This window comes from Aethalodelphis obliquidens, unplaced genomic scaffold, assembly GCF_003676395.1.
Source record: "Aethalodelphis obliquidens isolate GAN/ISIS:26980383/991018 unplaced genomic scaffold, ASM367639v1 scaffold33, whole genome shotgun sequence".
NCBI classification, from domain to species: domain Eukaryota; kingdom Metazoa; phylum Chordata; class Mammalia; order Artiodactyla; family Delphinidae; genus Aethalodelphis; species Aethalodelphis obliquidens.
In genome coordinates this window covers 2663858-2682768 of record NW_020837977.1, presented here as the reverse complement: position 1 = coordinate 2682768, position 18911 = coordinate 2663858, and positions in this window count along the sequence as shown.

The following is an 18911-nucleotide window of genomic DNA, read 5'->3' as shown; positions in this document are numbered from 1 at the left end:
TTTTTTTTTTTTTTTTTTTTTTTGTGGTATGCGGGCCTCTCACTGTTGTGGCCTCTCCCGTTGCAGAGCACAGGCTCCGGACGCACAGGCTCAGCGGCCATGGCTCACGGGCCCAGCCGCTCCGCGGCATGTGGGATCTTCCCGGACCGGGGCATGAACCCATGTCCCCTGCATCGGCAGGCAGACTCCCAACCACCGCGCCACCAGGGAAGCCCTCCCCTGGAGTTTTTAACTATCAGAGTTGTCTGCATTGAGCGTCCAGCATTTGTCAACTACAGTTTGGGTTTTCCTACGTTGGTACTGGTAAAAGCAGCAGTTTCCGCTTGTCTCTACTCTGGTAAGCTGTGACTCCATCTATTCACTTGTCTCCAATATTGGGAGCAGTGGTTTGCCCTGTGTCCTCCATTCTCTTATAGATCAAGAAGAGTTGTTGTTTTTTTCAGTCTGTTTAGCTTTTTATGTACTGTTAAGAGAGAGTGGTAACTTCCAAGCTCCTTGCATCTGCAACAAAATCCAGAAATCTTCTAGATACATTTTCTATCTTCTAGAGTTTGCTCTCCATAGCTGGAGATGTCTTTTATGGGAGAGACTACTGGGAGATTGAAGAGAGTGGTTAAGGGCCAAGAAGAAGAGGTGGATGGATTAAAAACAGCTTATCTAATCAAATTTATGTGATGTCTTGGTGTTATAAATACTGAGGAAGTAGAAATTATACACATTTACAAACAAATGTTTATACCAAAGGGGAAATTAAGTAGTTGCAATGAATTTTATATCAGAAATCCTGCATTTCAGTGTATGCTGGTTCTTCCACTGTTTAGTTACATAAAATTTTTCAAGATTCTTAATTCTCATGATTTACTTTTTTGTAAATAAGAATAAATATAAGATTTTAAAAGGCCACCCAGCCTGCAACATTATAAGAAGGCCAAATGAGAAAAACGCATAAAGAATCTGAGAAAGACTATATATATATATCTGAATCACTTTGCTGTTGACCAGAAACTAACACAACATTGTAAATCCACTATACTTCAATAAAAAAAAATGTATGAAATGATTTTGTAAACTATAAATGGCATGGGGCTATTACATGACATTATTAAAGTACTTTATGAAGTACTGCTTAAACACTCAAGCTTAATCTGTAAATACTCACTGGTGGTGGTTTGTGTGAAGTGTTTACTGTGACAAGAAGTACAGCTATAAATCGCTCATCTTTTTGGCATTTAATTATCACAATAAAATGATCAATGGTTAAAAGATTAGAGTCTGCCTTTTAGGACTGATTTTTTTGGTGATTGTTGAAATTTATTCTGTTTGTTAGCTTGTCACTGGAGGCTTTTTCAGAACTACCCAGTTTGAAATTGATACCCAGACAAACGTACCTTTAATGTAGTCACAGTTCCATACATTAAGTTATGGAGATGAACTCAGGTTTCCAAAAAAATCTTCCTAAACTAAAACATCAATGCTCTGGCTTTCCAACTTTTATAAACTGGGTCAAAATTAAATTTCAAAAGTGAGATGTTTCCTTAAATGAACCGTTGACAACTCTTTGGAACATTTCAGTATTAAATTTGGCTTCCCTCACAATAAGGCTTCTTCTGTGCAGATTTTTAAAGTCTAGTCACCACACAACCATCCAGATCCAGAATTTTCATTTTTGTTCCAAAGTGTCACTGGAAGGGATTTTGTCCTTGCAAACTGCATAAAATTTACAGTAGAATATATGTAAAAGAAGAATGCTGAAATAGATCCGCTTTGATTCCTTGGTAAAGAGAAGAGAAGGGCAAGAAGCTTCAGCTTCTATTTACCCTGGCATTAACTCAAGATAAGCCTTAAAATTACTTTTTGGTGTACAGTGTGGTTTCTCCATCAAAAGGTTATTTGCTATAAAAGGGCTTTATTCTGTAAGACACTGGGTACATTCACTTTTTAATTAGAGCTGCCAAACTCTAGGCCAGGGTGAGGTTAAAATCATGTCTTTTTATGATGCTCTTTTTCCTGATTATAAAAGTAATAACAAGTGTGACAGAGCCAATTTCTTTCCCAGAGGATTCTAAGGTAACTGCACCATGAAAAAATCAACCATAAACTGATGCCCTGATTTTGCCCTTAAAGAAGTGGAGACTTCTTTAGACACTAACAGTGTGGTACTGAGAGACTATGTTTGGGTTGTGTTGTTATTGTTATTTTTGTTGTAGTTCTTTTTCATATTAATCTGGCACTCAATGAATGAATGAATGAACATATGAACGAATAAGTGAGTGAACTTTTACATGAGACAAACTTTTATTTTCTCATGGCTTGCCAGATGGGCAGGCAACAAAATACAGTGGCAATCAAATACAAATTTTATGCCACATCAGTGCTGTTTGCTGAGAATTATGGAGCAATATCAGGAACAGTGACTAAGCGTGAGAATTTTCACTACTTAGTCTTAATAATGAAACAGTGACAGTCTATTTGAGATATTAAATCAATGTTTTATTTCCGCTACAGATTCTGATTTTCCATGTGTTTCTACCTACTTAATTCTTTAATTCCTTATTTCACAGAGGTAAGGTTAACAGAGCCTAAAACAAAGTGGTTATTCTTGAATTCTGAGTCTCAAACTTTCCTAATATACTTTCATAGAGAAAGAAAGTTTTGAACATTAGGCTTTATTGAAAGAGAAAAAAAATTTTTTTTAAATCTTTTTTCAGTTTCCAAACTTTCCCATTGCAAAGGCAGAACAAAGCTTGAGAGTCTGAGCTTAGGGTTTCTTATAAAAGCCGTAGAAGAGAAGATGGAACAGTGTAAGAAAAGTCCCTTCAATTCAAAGGGGGAGGATAATCCTTCAGTGTTGGAATAGGGTTGGCAAGATTTGGAGGATATGACATCATGACGCAAAAACAACTTTCCCTTAAGTCAACCCCTCAACTCAACCCTGAAAGAAGAGACAGGATGCTCTGATGAGAGATAATAAAACACAAGGAAGGTGATGGGGAAACTGAAAGCAAAGCCTCTTTTTGTGCCTGTCTTCTTGCTTGGAAAGCTAAGAGGAGACTATACACAGGGCACATTATAACATCACGGTTCAGCCAAAGCAGAGTGTAGCCAGTTCCCCACTGTCTAAGTGACACACAGTGGAGGTTCTTGAGGACTTAGAATGGGGATACCAGAATGATGAGAAGCCTGGTGTACCATGATTTTTAGACACTATTGCAGAACACCCAGTGACATGAAGGCTCCAGGGACATAACCGTGAAGACAGCATGGACTGAGAAAACAGCAAACCAACCACAAGACTTCTCCTCCCCAACCATGAGGATAGGTATTCTTTGCCCTGCATCATATCATATCATCTTGGTAAAGAAAGGGGGAAGAGAAAACCCTTCCAGATGGGAAGAAATTTGAAATGACCAGCTAAAAGACACTAACACCAGGAATAAATATTGGCATACCAAGATTAAGGTTTGACTTTGTTTTTCTCTGTTTTCCTCTCCTTAAGCAGTGAGACAGGAAACTTGAAAGCAAGATGAGATCAGATAAAGAAATAAATCATGCCACATTTTAATATGTCTGAGTTGTAGCATGTAAATCCTGCCCCGACTAAAGTGGCATTACCCAGACATTCCTTCTCACTCCCCAAGCTCTGCTTCCATTTTTTACTCTGGGAATGTAGCAATGTAACATTCCCAGGCTAAGAGTCACATTTGTGGAGGAGCAAGACATTTGTTCATTCTGAGTAAAATTTCCTGGCTGTGAGCAAGTACAACTTTGCTGTCTCACAAAAAGGAGAATAAAGACCAATCACGCGAAATCATTTCTGTATCATTGGTTACAAGCTTAAATACAATTTTATAAAAATGTAAAGATATACTCAAAACCATAATCAAAACAAACTAATGAAAATGGTTTGAAATAGTTTGAAAAATATATCAAAGTGAATGTTACTTTTGGAAAATAAAGATGAGCTAAATTAATGTACATTATGCAAAGCTTTCTAAAATTGATTATGTTACACACTCACACTAATACTTGACAGAGTTGCAGTACTCTTAGTTATTTTTATGATGGCATAAAGCTAATTATTTTAAGACAATTATATCCAGAGCAAAGTATACTGATAAGATATCATAAAAAATGTTTTAGACTTCCTATTTTGCCTATTTTTCCTTATAAATACCCTGACAGAATGAAGGCAAAGTAAACATTTCAGCATTGGATAAATGTAATTTCTTGGAGAATTAAAGAAATAAACCTTTTTTTTTAAATTTGTAGAGCAGTTTTACAGGTATTTTTTTTTCTAAATATTCTGAGTCTCATGACATAGGTGGATTGTGTATTTAATCAACAGCAGTTTATTAATTAATTTACTTATTTTTGCTGTGTTGGGTCTTCGTTTCTGTGCGTGGGCTTTCTCTAGTTGTGGCGAGCGGGGGCCACTCTTCATCGCAGTGCGCGGGCCTCTCACTATCGCAGCCTCTCTTCTTGCGGAGCACAGGCTCCAGACGCGCAGGCTCAGTAGTTGTGGCTCACGGGCCTAGGTGCTCCGCGGCATGTGGGATCTTCCCAGACCAGGGCTCGAACCCGTGTCCCCTGCATTAGTAGGCAGATTCTCAACCACTGCACCACCAGGGAAGCCCTACAGATAGTTTTGATGTCCTTTCCCCAATCCTGCATTTGAATTATCTGGATAATGCACTTAGACTTTTCTTTGCAGTGAAAATAAAGCCCAAAAGGTAGAGAGATGCAAATCTTCTATGTATCAAATTCTTAACCTGAAAAATTAAGAGTTTATACTAGAAGAAAGTTAAATATTTAAAGTTCTGTGATTGGAGGAGTCTTTAAAATTCACCATGTTAGCCTTCATTACTTATACTAAAATCAGAAGAAACAGTTACTCTCACACACATGTCATTGCATTCATATCCATTATATCATCACACTTCAGTTATTTCAAAACTCCATAAAAATTATGTAAAAAATTGCTTAAATCTTTAGTTTTGTAGGAGAAAGAAAAACAAAAAAACTAATCTTCAAAATCAAGAAAGGGTCCATATAGCCATCTGGTGGCTACTTAGGGAAATACATCTGAATCTTCCCATCACTATTATTTGTAAATTGGTATATTAAATAATATAAATTATTTTTATACAATAAGTTAATATTTGTCTAATTCTAAAAAACATCTAGAAAATTTTTAATTCCCTATTAATTTATACTTGCTTTTATATTTTTTCTTTAAAGCATAAAGCTTTTGCCATTCTGTTACTAGTAAATATATCATTGCCTTTTGCTATTTATTGTAAATTATGTCATTGTTAAGTTTCAAGGTAATAGCTGTTGTTAAATATTAGCCCCACATAGACTAAACACTTAACGTTGGATAATTATTGGCGATCTTGTTATAAATACCTATATATACTACTCATTTATATATAGAACCTTTCAACCAATATTACATATATTATGATATTAAATGCCAAGCTTCATAATAATATGAAAAGCATAGACCAGGTTTTATAAATAGCATGAAAAAAGAATCTGAGTAATAATGCATAAGCATATGCTAACATTGTTGAACTTCACTAAAGTATTTTAAAAAATCAGAGAAAGATCATATGTATTTCTAACAAAAGGTAATTGCAGAAAAAAATCTGCCTATGTATTGCTTTCATATGCATATCATTTACATAATTTTGTAAATATTCCGAATACATATTTTAGAAAAAGAGACTTTCTTTTCAATCTATCTGTTCCTAAGCAGTGAAATAAAAACAGTCTTACAATTTAACATGACCTTGATGAAATGAAGAAAATATTACAGATATTCTTAGTGAGGTTTTGTAGACAGAGACAAAACAAATGTATACATTTACCAGATAGACGTTTTGCTATATGTCTATATAAAAAAAGAAAAGAAAGAAAATAAATTAAAAACTATGAAAAATAATACATGTGGTATTCTTTTCCCAAAAGGCAACCATATTCTCAATATATTAAAATGTAAGAGTTGTTCAAAAAGCAAGTATATGAGTGCATTTGCATAACACAATCATTTTATTGGTAACAGAGTGTTTTGCTAGACTTTTATGGCATCATAGTTTATGAGATTTAATGTAATGTTCACTTAAAAATGGAGGCTCATCTATACATATTACCGAGGTGAAAACCCTGCTCAGAACTGATTTTCAAACGTGTGATATTTTAATCCTGTATGATTTCATTGCAATTTTATGAATAAAGGCATACCTCATTTTATTGTGCTTTGCTTTGTTAAGTTTTTTACAAATTGAAGGTTTATGGCAACGCTCCATCAAGCAAGTCTTTTGACGCCATTTTTCCAACAGCATTTCTCGCTTCATGTCTCTGTATCACATTGTGGTAATTCTTGCAATATTTCAGATATTTTCATTATTATTATATTTGTGATGATGATCTGTGATTAGTGATCTTTGATGTTGCTATTATAATAGTTTTGCCATTTTTTAACAATAAAGTATTTTTTAATTAAGTTTTTTTTTTTTTTAGACATAATGCTCTTGCACACTTAATAGACTACAGTATAGTATAAACATAACTTTCATATGCACTGGGAAACCAAAAGTTTTGTGTGACTTACTTTATTGTGATATTCACTTTATTGCAATGGTCTGGAACCCAACCCACAATATCTCTGAGGTAAGCCTGTAGTTAATTTTTCAGTAGATAAAGCTTTTAGGAAGCAATATACAAAGTTTTAGTCAGGAAAAGATGCAAGTTTAAAAGACAATCAATCTGAAACCCAAGGAGAACATTAAAACAATCAACAACAGTTACTTTTCAACTCCAGTATTTCAGTCTAGTAATATTAATGTGAATGATAAATTCTCATTAAAACTCTCAACTTTTAAAATCATTCTTGTGGGAGTAACACATAACTAAGATGATCAAGACTAATTTCCTCAACTCCTGACTTCCAAGTACAATTTTGTTCTCCTCAAGCCAAGAAAAAACATGGAAACAGGAATGTTTTTAAACTTTATTTTTTTACAGAAGTTTTAGGGTCACAGAAAAATTGAAAGGACGGTATTGTGATTTTTTTATAGACGCTCTGCCTCCACACACACACAGCCTCCCCCTTTATCAACACCCTCCACCAAAGTGGTACATCTGGTGATGAGCCTACATTAACACACCATAATTATCCAAAGTCCATAGTTTACATTAGGGTTCACTTTTGGTGTTACACATTCTGTGGTTCCAACAGATGTATAATGCCATGTATCTATTATTATAATATCATAATGAGTACTTTCATTGCCTTAAAAGTTCTCTGTTCTCCACCTTTTCATCTCCCACCTCCCACCCTCAACCACTGGCAACCATTGATCTTTTGATTGTCTCCACAGTTTTGTCTTTTCCGGAATGTCATAAAGTACGTAGCCTTTTCAGATTGGCTTCTTTCAGGTAGTAATATGCATTTAAGGTTCCTCCGTGTCTTTCATGACTTGATAGTTCATTGCTTTTACGAGTGAAGTAAGTCAGACAGAGAAAGACACATATGGTATCGCTTATATGTGGAATCTAAGAAAAGGGTACAAATGAACTTACCTACAAAACAGAAATAGAGTTACAGATGTAGAAAACAAACTTATGGTTACCAGGCGGTAAGGCAGGGGAGGGATAAACTGGGAGATTGGTATTGACACGTTCACACTACTATATATAAAATAGATAACTAATAAAGACCTACTGTGTAGCACAGGGAACTCCATTCAATACTTCATAATGGCCTAAATGGAAAAAGAATCTAAAAAAGAGTGGGTATATATATATGTATAACTGATTCACTTTGTTGTACACCTGAAACTAGCACAACATTGTAAATCAACTATACTTTAATAAAAGTTTTTTTAAAAAGAGCTGAATAATATTCCATTGTCTGGATGTATCACAGTTTATTAATTCACCTACTGAAAGGCATCTTGGTTGCTTTCAAGTTAAGTAATCATGAAAAAAGCTGCTGTAAACATCTGTGTGCAGGTTTTTGTGTGGACATAAGTTTTCAGTTCCTTCAGGTTAATACTAAGGAGTGTGATTGATGGATCATAAGTAAGGTTTTGGTTAATTTGGTGAAAAACTGCCAAACTGTCTTCCAAAGTAGCTCTGTCATTTTGCATTCCCACCAACAATGAATAAGAGCTCCTGTTGCTCCACACGTTTTGTTCATTCTAATGAGTAGATAGGGATATTACATTGTTGTTTTAATTTTTATTTCCCTGATAACATATGATGTGGAGCAACAGGGTTTCTATTGTGTTCCATTGATCTTTATGTCTATTCTTTCACCAATACCACACTGTCTTGTTACTGTAGCTTTATAATAAATCTTGAAGTTGGGTAGTGTCACTCTTCCAACTTTGGTCTTCTCCTTCAGTATTGTGTTGGTTATTCTCCCTCCCCGTATAAACTTTAGACTTAGTTTGTTGATATCCACAAAATAATTATTTTGATTGGGATTTCACTGAATCTATAGATCAAGTTGGGAAGAACTGACATCTTAGCAATATTGAATCTTTCTATCCATGAACATGTAATATCTCTCCATTTATTTAGTTCTATCATACTTTTGTACTTTTTCTCATTTATGTCTTGTATATATTTTGTTAGATTTATTCCAAGGTATTTCATTCTTTAGGTGCTAATGTAAATGATAGTGTGTTTTTATTTCAAATTCCACTTGTTCATTACTGAAATGTATGAACGTGATTGACTTTTGTATATAAACCTTGTTACCTGCAACTTTGCTATACTTGTTTATCCGTTCCAGGAGTTTTTTTGGTTAATTCTTTTTGATTTTCTGCATTGATGACTATGTCACCTGTAAATGAAAAGTTTTATGTCTTCCTTCCCAATCTTTACACCTTTTGTTTCCTTTCTTGTCTTAGTGCATTAACTAGGACTTACAGTATAATGTTGAAAAGGAGTGGTGTGAGAGGACATCCTTGCCTTGTTCCTGATCTTAGCAGGAAAATTCCATTTTCTTATCATGAGGTATAATGTTATCTGTAGGAATATTTACAATATTTTTGTGTATATACTTTATCAAGTTGAGGAAGTTCCCCTCTATTCCTAGTTTCCTGAGAGTATTTATTGTGAATCGTTATTGGATTTTATCAAATGCTTTTTCTGCATCTATCGATATGGTCAAGGGATATTTCTTCTTTATCCTATTGACGTGATGGATTACATTAATTGATTTTCTAATATTGGACCAACCTTGCATGCCTGGGATAAATCTTACTTGGTAATGGTGTATAATTATTTTATACATTGATGGATTCAATTTGATAACATTTTGTTGAAGATTTTTGTATATATTCATGAGAGACATTGATTTATAGTTTTCTTTTCTTGTAATATCTTTGTCTGGTTTTGGTATTAAGGTAATGCTTGCCTCAAAGAATGAACTAGGAAGTATTCCTTCTGCTTCTATCCTCTAAAAGAGATTTTAGAGCATCGGTATAATTTCTTCCTTAACTGTTTGAACACATCTGGGCTTGATGCTTTCTGTTTTGGAAGTTAATTATTGATTCAATTTCTTTGATAGACATAGGCCTGCTAAAACATCTATTTCCTGTTGTGTGAGTTTCGTGCGTCTTCAACTCTACTGTAAGGCTGGACTTTGAAATCCTAAAGTAGTTGCTCCAATATGTAGTAATTGAAGAATTCCCTTTGCTACATACCCTTTCCAAAATATGTTATAATCAGAGTTTTCAATTTGTGGCTATATGCAGGTAATAAACATAACACTGTGCGTTAAAGTTTACATTTCCTTGATGACAAATAGGGTTGATCTTTTAACTTGCTTTTTGGCCATTTACATTTCCCCTTTTATATAGTGCCTCTTTAACTCATTGACTTGTATAGATTATCTATATATTCTGATACTGGAGGTTTGTGTATTATGTTGCAAACATCTCTTATCATAGTGTGCTTGTTTGCTTGAATTATCTTCACAATGTCTCTTGATAAACATAATTCATTTTTTATAGAGGTATAATACATACACAGTGAAATGCTCAGATTTTCTCTTCCATTCTCCCAAAATATTTGTGTAAGTAGATATTATTTCTCCCTTTAGTTTTGGTACACATCTTGAGTAAAAGCACTGTGGCATGGAATTGTCATTGTGGGGGAAAATTTTGGTTATGGATTCAACTTCTTTAATAGATATAGAACTATTCAGATTTTTCTGTTTCTTCTTGTATCAATGTTTGTCTAATTTATGTAAGCTGTCATTTTTACTGGACATATGTGTTCATAATGCTCCCTTAACATTCTTTTAATATCCAAGGAAACTATATTCCCTCTTACACTCCTGATAATGGTAATTTATGGCTTCTCTCTTTTTGTTTTCTTGATTAAGAGTTAAACAATTTTACTAATCCTTGCCAAGAACCAATTTTTGGTTTTAAAGAGTTTCTTTACTTTTGTCTTTCATTTAATTGACTTACGCTCTTACATTTATTATTTCTCTCCTTGTACTTATTTTGTGTTTGATTTGTCTGTTGTTTTCTCATTTCCAGGAAGTTTTAAAACATTTTTATTTTTTAATGTAATCTTTTAAACCCACATGGTTATTGATACCATATATTTTACTTCTTATCTTATAAAACCCAAGATATATTATTAGTCTTTTTGCTTTAAATAGTTGTCTTGTAAAGAAATATTTAAAAAGTCATCTTTTAATTACTTATTGCATTATTTATTGCTTTTTAATTTAAAAAAATCAATCTAGTATCATTTTCCCTCAGTTCAAGAACTTTTATTAGCACTTTTTTATTGCAGGTGTACTGATAACTAATTCTCTGATGAGATGATATTTTAAAATGTCTCTATTTCAACTTCATTTTTCAATATTTGTTGAATATTAAATTCCAGACTGATAGTTCTTTCCCTTTCAAAACTTTAAAGAAGCCATGTAATTGTCTTTTCGCTTGCATCATTTTTGAGGAGAAAATTATTATTGTTTTCTTGTATGCAATGTGTCTTTTCCCTTTCTCTGTGTGTTTTTAATATTTTAAAAATATTTTTATTGGGTCTTTAGTAACTTGACAATGATATGGTTTGGTGTGATTTTCTTTGTATTTATCCTGTTGCGATTCTTGGATCTGTATATTAATATTTTCCATTAAAATAGCTCACAAATTATTTATTTATTTTTATCTCATTTTCTCTCTTCTCTCTTTCTGGAATTTCTATTAAACATATTAGACCACTTGGTAAAATCTCATAGGTCACTGACGCTCTGCTCATTTTTTCAATGTTTTTTTCTTAGCTACAATTTGGATAATTTCTGTTATCCTATTTCAATTTCATTTGTCATTTAGTAGTGTTCAATCTCTTATTAAACCCATTGAATGAATTTTTATTTTAGAATATATATATTCTAAATATAAGCATTTTCAAATTTCTATTTGTTGCTCTCTTACTGTTTTCACTTCTCTCTTGGAATACCTCATTTTTTCATCCACTGTATCCATCTTTTCCTCTAAATTTCTTAACATATTTAAAGTAGTTGGTTTAATACCTTATCTGCTAATTCTAATAATTAGATCATCAATGAGTGCTATTGCAGTGCCTTTTTTTTTCTTGTTTATGAGTCACACTTTCCTGCTTCTTTACTGCTTTATTACTTTTAATTATATACTAGACATTTTGTATAGAAGAACAATGGAGATTCAGACATAATTTTCTTTTATTTAGTTTTGTTTATTTCTTAGGAAGTTCAAGGCTTTTTCTCTGCCTGGCACTTATGGTGAAAGGCTAATTATTTAGATATCTTCTAAATCTGAGTTGAACTAGGATTGGGTTGTAGCTTTAAATTCAATTGAATTTGTCCATGATCAGAAGAACCTCCAACCCTCCAAGTTGCTACCATTTGATCACATCAGTATTTGAAGTCAAGATAGGTTAAATTGCAGTTTCAGATATTTTTGAACCAAAGCTTGGTATACACATGTGACGACCCATGATTAAATATGGTCCTCTCTGATATCTTTCCACTTTTCTCCAAAGCTACTTTTTTTTTTTTTTGGTGAGGGGTAAAACTTAATTTACCTTTACCTTTCAGAAGAGAAGGGAGAATTGTCAGGTAGAGCAATTTGTTTTGTGTTTGGGGTTCTTTTAGATTCTATTTCATCTCTCCAGCCTACCCTCTTATCTAAGACCTAGATGATTCCTCCTATTCCTTTTCTCTTTCTATGTGGGCCTTTTCTCTGTGCACCCCTATCTGGACTAGATGCCAACTCCCAGCAATGGAAGCTGACACCATGGTTCTCTGCTCACATATAGAGGGCTTCTTCTGTCTGGAATTCAATTCATTTAGCCTTTCTTATATCCATGGTTCCTTGCTTGTTGTGTAGAAAATTATGATTTTTATTTTGTCTGAGTTTACCTTGCTGTTGCCATGGAAGCAAGGGTTTGTCATACAGCTCTACAGTAAAAATTTAGAGAATTCCATTTATCAAAAGTTTAAAAATGATAAATAATGCTCAACTCAATGGATAATTCCAAGTGTATGTGTCTATTTTTCTATTGTTGCACAAATACTTCACTCTTTCAATTACTGCAACTTTAGGATAAGTATTAATAATTGTTAGGGCAAGTTTTTCCCTCGTTTTTCACTGTTGTGGCCTCTCCCGTTGCGGAGCACAGGCTCCGGACGCGCAGGCTCAGCGGCCATGGCTCACGGGCCCAGCCGCTCCGCGGCATGTGGGATCTTCCCGGACCGGGGCACGAACCCGCGTCCCCTGCATCGGCAGGCATACTCTCAACCACTGCGCCACCAGGGAAGCCCAGTTCCCCCAAATCTTATGCATAATTCCTGGCATAGCTTAACGCCCCTCCCTTTCAATCTTGGTCATCTGTGGAATTCCAGTCTTTATCAACCTCTCCTTTCACTGATCCTACACTGCTTACTTGTTTTTGTACTAACATGAAGTAGAAACTTGATCATTTATTTGAAATAGAATATTGGGATGCAATGTTGATTTTCTTAAATCTTTTCTTATAAATGTGTCTTAACTGTCTGTTAGGTTCTAGATTTTTCTACCGAAAGTGGCATGCCTTCTGCTTCTCTTTCAATCTATATAATACTGATCATAGTTCTGAAAACACAGTCTTCCAGCTAATGTTTGTGGAAAGAAATCAGAATGGAATGTTAAGAACTTCCAGCAGGATATATCTTGTTACTGCTTTGAAGGTATTTTAAGGAAAAATGCATAATGTCTGCTAAATATACATTCTTATTTACTGTTACAGATGCCAGGTCTTTACCTTCTTCCTTGAGGTCTGAAAAAGAAGAGGATTAATGTCAGAGCCCTGACTCCTCAATAGATGGTGAATTTATGCCACAAGGGGGTGTATAATCAGGGGAGAGGAAAGGATGGGAACCCTGCTAGCTTCCATAAATGTATCTTCAAGATAACAAGGGGACCAGATAATTCTCTTCCTATGCATTCCTATGCATTCAGGCTGGAACAACAATTTAAACCTCTTGGATTTTATCTTAAATTCTCTGGAGAAAATGACAGGATATAAATAATTGAAAATAAAAGGATTCTTTCAAAATACAATGAAAGTCTACTTTTCCAGTCTTTCCTGAAATAGAACAAATAATCTATATATTTCCCTGAGAAAGCATCTGTGTTATGGTCCTCTTCTCAATTAAATTTAGGCTCAGGGTCCATGAAAGTCATGGGGTGAGGGGGGCTGGCCCCAGTTATTAGGGCAGCAGTACATAGTGGAGAAGGAACCCCGATACCAGCCCTATGTTGAGAGGTTTTAGTTGGTCTGCCCATACTAAGGTGAAGATGGGAGCTTGTGTTTTCTTTTTCACAAGAGTTTTATCTTACTTTTGTGGCCTTGCTAATACACTGCATAAATTTCTAACATTGTGCAACTAAATTGAGCAAGTCCATTTCTCACTAACTACCATGTGTCTCTTCTACATCTTATGATATTTTCAAATTCAGGTCACCTAACTTTTCTGTCTATAAAACACTTCTGAAAAAATCAAATAAACCAAGTAAGAAAAATATAATATCTCTGATTCCAAATATAGAGTACCAAGAACACAAAGCGCATCAGCAATGATAAGAGAGCAAACTTGGCCTTAACTGAAATTCCAGCACAGAAAATGTTTACTAAAAATAGAGACATGTAGGTATTTAGTGCAGTATTTTATTGCAGATTGTAATGCAGTAAAGTTTAGCCTGATTCTGACTTAGAAGTATGATTCTTCTTGAGGCTCAAGCATGGCCTCTTTAACTGGCTGATTCCCCTTTGCACTGTTTTGACCACAAAGTACTTTGGGTGGGACATAGTGATTGGACATATCTGATTGTTATCAGGATTATGTCAAAACCCCAAACTCCTCAGGGCCAGGAGGGAGTAGAGACAGAAGTAAAGGTCTAATGTGCCTGTGACATGGGCCTGTGACAACCTCACAGAGTGGCACAGAATGAGAGCCAAATGGACCCTGTGCCCCAGAGAGAAGTGTGGGAGTAGCTGAGGGGGTGAATTAGAGCAGGCCTGGGGTCAGAATCAAGGAACAATGGACCTGGTCCATTGTTGGACCTGGTCCAACAATGGTCCTGGGTGGACCAAGGACCAAGACTCTTCTAGCACCATGGACATCTCGGGAGAAGCCAACAGGGACAGATGGGGACCACAGACCCTTTACTGCTCAGTGTTTGGCGTTAAGGAAGCCACTGAGAATTTTGATGAGTTAAAGGTAGAGGAGTAGAGAGGGATCCTGAACTAACTAAGATTACTTGGAATTGACCGAGGTTAACTTTCTGTCACAGAGATTGGCAACTCAAAATAGATATTCAGTTTAGTATCAAAATATAAACATCCATTTCTGGTACAACTGGTTTTGTGGACTCAGGGTCATATTTGATACATTTGGAAAGCACATTTATTTCAAGATAACAGATAATCATGGCAGTTACTCGAGGTTTTAAACTTCTCTAAATTTGGAAAGTTTCTATTACTCTGGAAAATGACTTAGGAACACAGGGAGTTGAGGAAAAGCAGATGTAAGGTGTTCCCGAGCAAAGGCCTAAGCCCTCAGATTGTGAAAGCAGACGTGCCCAGGCCTGTATGGACTGTTGGCAAGAGGGCACAATGTCAGGGTTAGAAACGCTTGCTGGGAGGAAATAGGTATTGATGAAGAGGTGTGCCTAGCTTGTTTTTATAACAAAATCCCTAAGTTTTGAAGGAGACAAAGGACAAAGCCTCCTCAGAAATTTATCCTAAAGAAAACAGTCACACAACTTGGTCAAAGGACGGGCCCAGGGAAATTTTGAGTGTAACGTTTACGTGACACGTAGACGGGCAAAAGTAGCTGGGGAGAGTTCATTCCTTCTGGTCTTAGTGATGGTGGGAGGCTGTTTGACACCTGTTCTCCCTGATGGCCACTTCGTGTTACAGCCAGTTGTTTTATAAGACACTAGCCATTGGGGCCAGTGGGCAACAAGGGGATTTATAAGTTATCCCTATATAAAATGTGCAATAAAACACACAAATCATGTCATAAAATATACTGCTTTATTTGGTAATAAGCATTTTTGGCAACAAAAAAGTTAAAAAAATCATTTTTGTAAAAATTTAGTACTGACATTTTTTTCTCAAGAGACTTGACAATGAATATGTAACTGGTTTAAAATATGTGCTGACCCTACAATCTACTATGGGGCTATAATGATATCACTGGCCACATAAAAAACAGAAATAGATCTGATGATGAGGCATCAACAACTATTTCAAAAAAGCATCAGTGAATTTTATTTTATTTATTTATTTTTGGCTGCATTGGGTCTTCATTGCTGTGCACAGGCTTTCTCTAGTTGCAGTGAGCAGGGGGCTACTCTTCGATGTGGTGTGCGGGCTCCTTATTGCGGTGACTTCTCTTGTTGCAGAGCACGGGCTCTAGGCACACGGGCTTCAGTAGTTGTGGCACTTGGGCTCAGCAGTTGTGGCTCGCGGGCTCAGTAGTTGGGGCACACGGGCTTAGTTGCTCTGCGGCGTGTGGGATCTTCCCAGACCAGGGCTCAAACCCATGCCCCCTGCATTGGCAGGTGGGCTCCTAACCACTGCGCAACCAGGGAAGGCTCATCGGTGAATTTTAAAACACTGTGCTTACAAAGATTGAACAAGTCTGGCTGCAGAAGTTCCGTTTACCTATCACATTGTGACGCATGACTTTTCACATAGATCAAAATAACTGTCCTTCTGAATTAATTTCACTCATTTCCATTCCATAATTTCTTGTAGAATTAAGACACAATTGCTGTTAATATATTGGCTCCATTAGCAAAAGAAGACATTGCTAGAGTTAAATGATGCCAACTTTACATCAGAGCTAAAAGGAATAATCATATAAGCTAATTTTAATAATGCATTAATTTCTTCAAACAATTTGTGGAATCAACGTTAAGCCTTATTTTAATTTTTTCTGAAGTGAAACATTTGATGTTATTGTAAATGCTACTGTGAATTCAATTAAGATCAAAGTTGAAGATCATTTTTTATATTGATAATTAAAAATACTATATTTTCATGAGATTAATTTCATCATGATTTAACAATATAATTCCTAAATTAGAAACCTACGGGCCAGAAATATATTTGGAGTTAATTGTGGTACAAACATAATTCATCACTGCATCCATGTTAATTTTCTATTCGTGCTGTAACAAATTACCGTAAACACTGGCTTGAAACAACACAGATTTTTTTTCTTATAGTTCAATAGGTCAGAAGTCTAACACAGGTCTCACTTGGCTAAAATCAAGATGCAGCAGGGCTGCATTCCCTTCTGGAGACTCTAGGGAAGAATCCGTTTTCTTGCCTTCTCCAGATTCTAGAGGCTGCTTACATTCTTGGCATGTGTCCCTCTTCCTCCCTCAGCAATGTAGCATCTCTTTGACCTTGCTTCTGTCACCGCATTTCTTTCTCTGACCACAACTGGAAAAGGTTATCCACTTTTAGAACCTCCGAGATTCGGTGGTGTCACTCGGATAGTTATCCACGATAATCTCTCCATCCTGAAGTCCTTGACTTAACCAAATCTAGAAAGTCCTTTTGCCATGCAAAATAACGTACTCACAGGTTCCAGGTTAGGACATGCACCTCTTTGGGGGCCACTCTTCTGCCTACCGCAGCATCCAAATATACCATTATATCCTACCAATCCAGATATAAGCTTCCATAACGACTTTGATGTTTAACAATCTCACGTTTACAAATTTACAAGCAATAATGTTATAAAAGAAAATTATAAGGACCACGAGAATGGACAGCAGTAAAGACTTCCTTGAAGAAGTTTGAGCTGATAACCAAAGAAAGGGTAGAAGATAAATACGTGAAGTTGTTGAGCATGTAGTCTGTAGAGCAAGATGCTGTGAAGAAACTAAAAGGCCAATGTAAAGGATGTACAATGAGCGAGAGGAAGAGTGGTATAATCTAATACCAACAGAAGAAGCAGGGACCCAATCAGACAGGCTTTTTATATTGTTCAGTTTTTTTTTTTTTTTTTTTTATCTTAAGTGCAGTGAAAAGTCATTTAAAAGTATCAGCAGGAGAAGAGTTGTAATCAAATTTGGGGTTTTGTAAGATGACTCTGGGTTCGCCGTGGAAAATGGATAGGAAGGGCCAAAGGTGGATACCAGTTACTATAAAAGTGGATACGAGGTGCTGTGGACTCGTGACCTACTCAGATCTCAAGGTCATCTTGATAAATCTTAGGTCTTCTCACACAAATCTGTTTTTTTGCAGGGGCCCCCATGTGAGTAAATAGCCATCTGGTTCCATAAGCCAAAACCTGGGAATCATTCATGATCTTCCCTCGTTCCACTTCCCAATATCCAAGTCCCATCAGTTTTGCCTCCCAAATAGTTCTTGAATCTGTACCCATCTTTCCATCTCCACCGCCAGCACCCTAATAAAGACTACCCTTACTTCTTGCCCAAAATCTTGCAATAGCCTTTTAATTGATCCCCTCACATAGGTTCTTTTTTTTTTTTTTTTTTTTTGCGGTACGCGGGCCTCTCCCATTGCGGAGCACTGGCTCCAGATGCGCAGAATCAGCGACCATGGCTCACGGGCCCAGCCGCTCCGCGTCATGTGGGATCCTCCCGGACCGGGGCACGAACCCGCGTCCCCTGCATCGTCAGGCGGACTCCCAACCACTGCGCCACCAGGGAAGCCCCTCACATAGGTTCTTGTCCTACTATCTATGCTGTGTAATCAGTGTAATTGCTCAAATGCACAAGTTTTATTAAAATCCTTCTACTGTACCTTGCATTTCCCACCTCCCCCCTCACATTCACATACACGTGCACACATACACAACATGCACATTTAGAACTCATGGGTATGCTAGGCTCTCTCTCATGATAGGGCCTTTTCACATGCCAGTTTCTTAGTTTCTTTGCCTACTATGTTCTTCCCTGTGCCTAGATCATTCTAATTCTTGTTCATGTCACAGATAAAAAAAGCATTTTCTCATGGAAGCATTTCCTAATACCTCAGCATTCTTATATGCTGTCATTGAACACCTGGACCCAAATCCAGGTGAATCTGATTCCCAAGCCCATGCTTTTAATCAGTAGGGTACCCACCGCCCTCCAGCTTAAGTTTCCTTCTCCAATATCTCATGGTTCAAGGAAGGCTACGCTATTGAATATATACTAATCTGTTCTCAATTTAATGTTCAGCAAGAACAAGAACCTTAAGATCAAAAACCTGGCCAATGTTTAATATAAAAATGAATTTTCTGTAAAAGTGATTTAACGTTTAATAGTTTTTAAACTATTTTTAAAATACACAAGTCCACATTTAACAAATGAGAATCAGTGATAAGGATT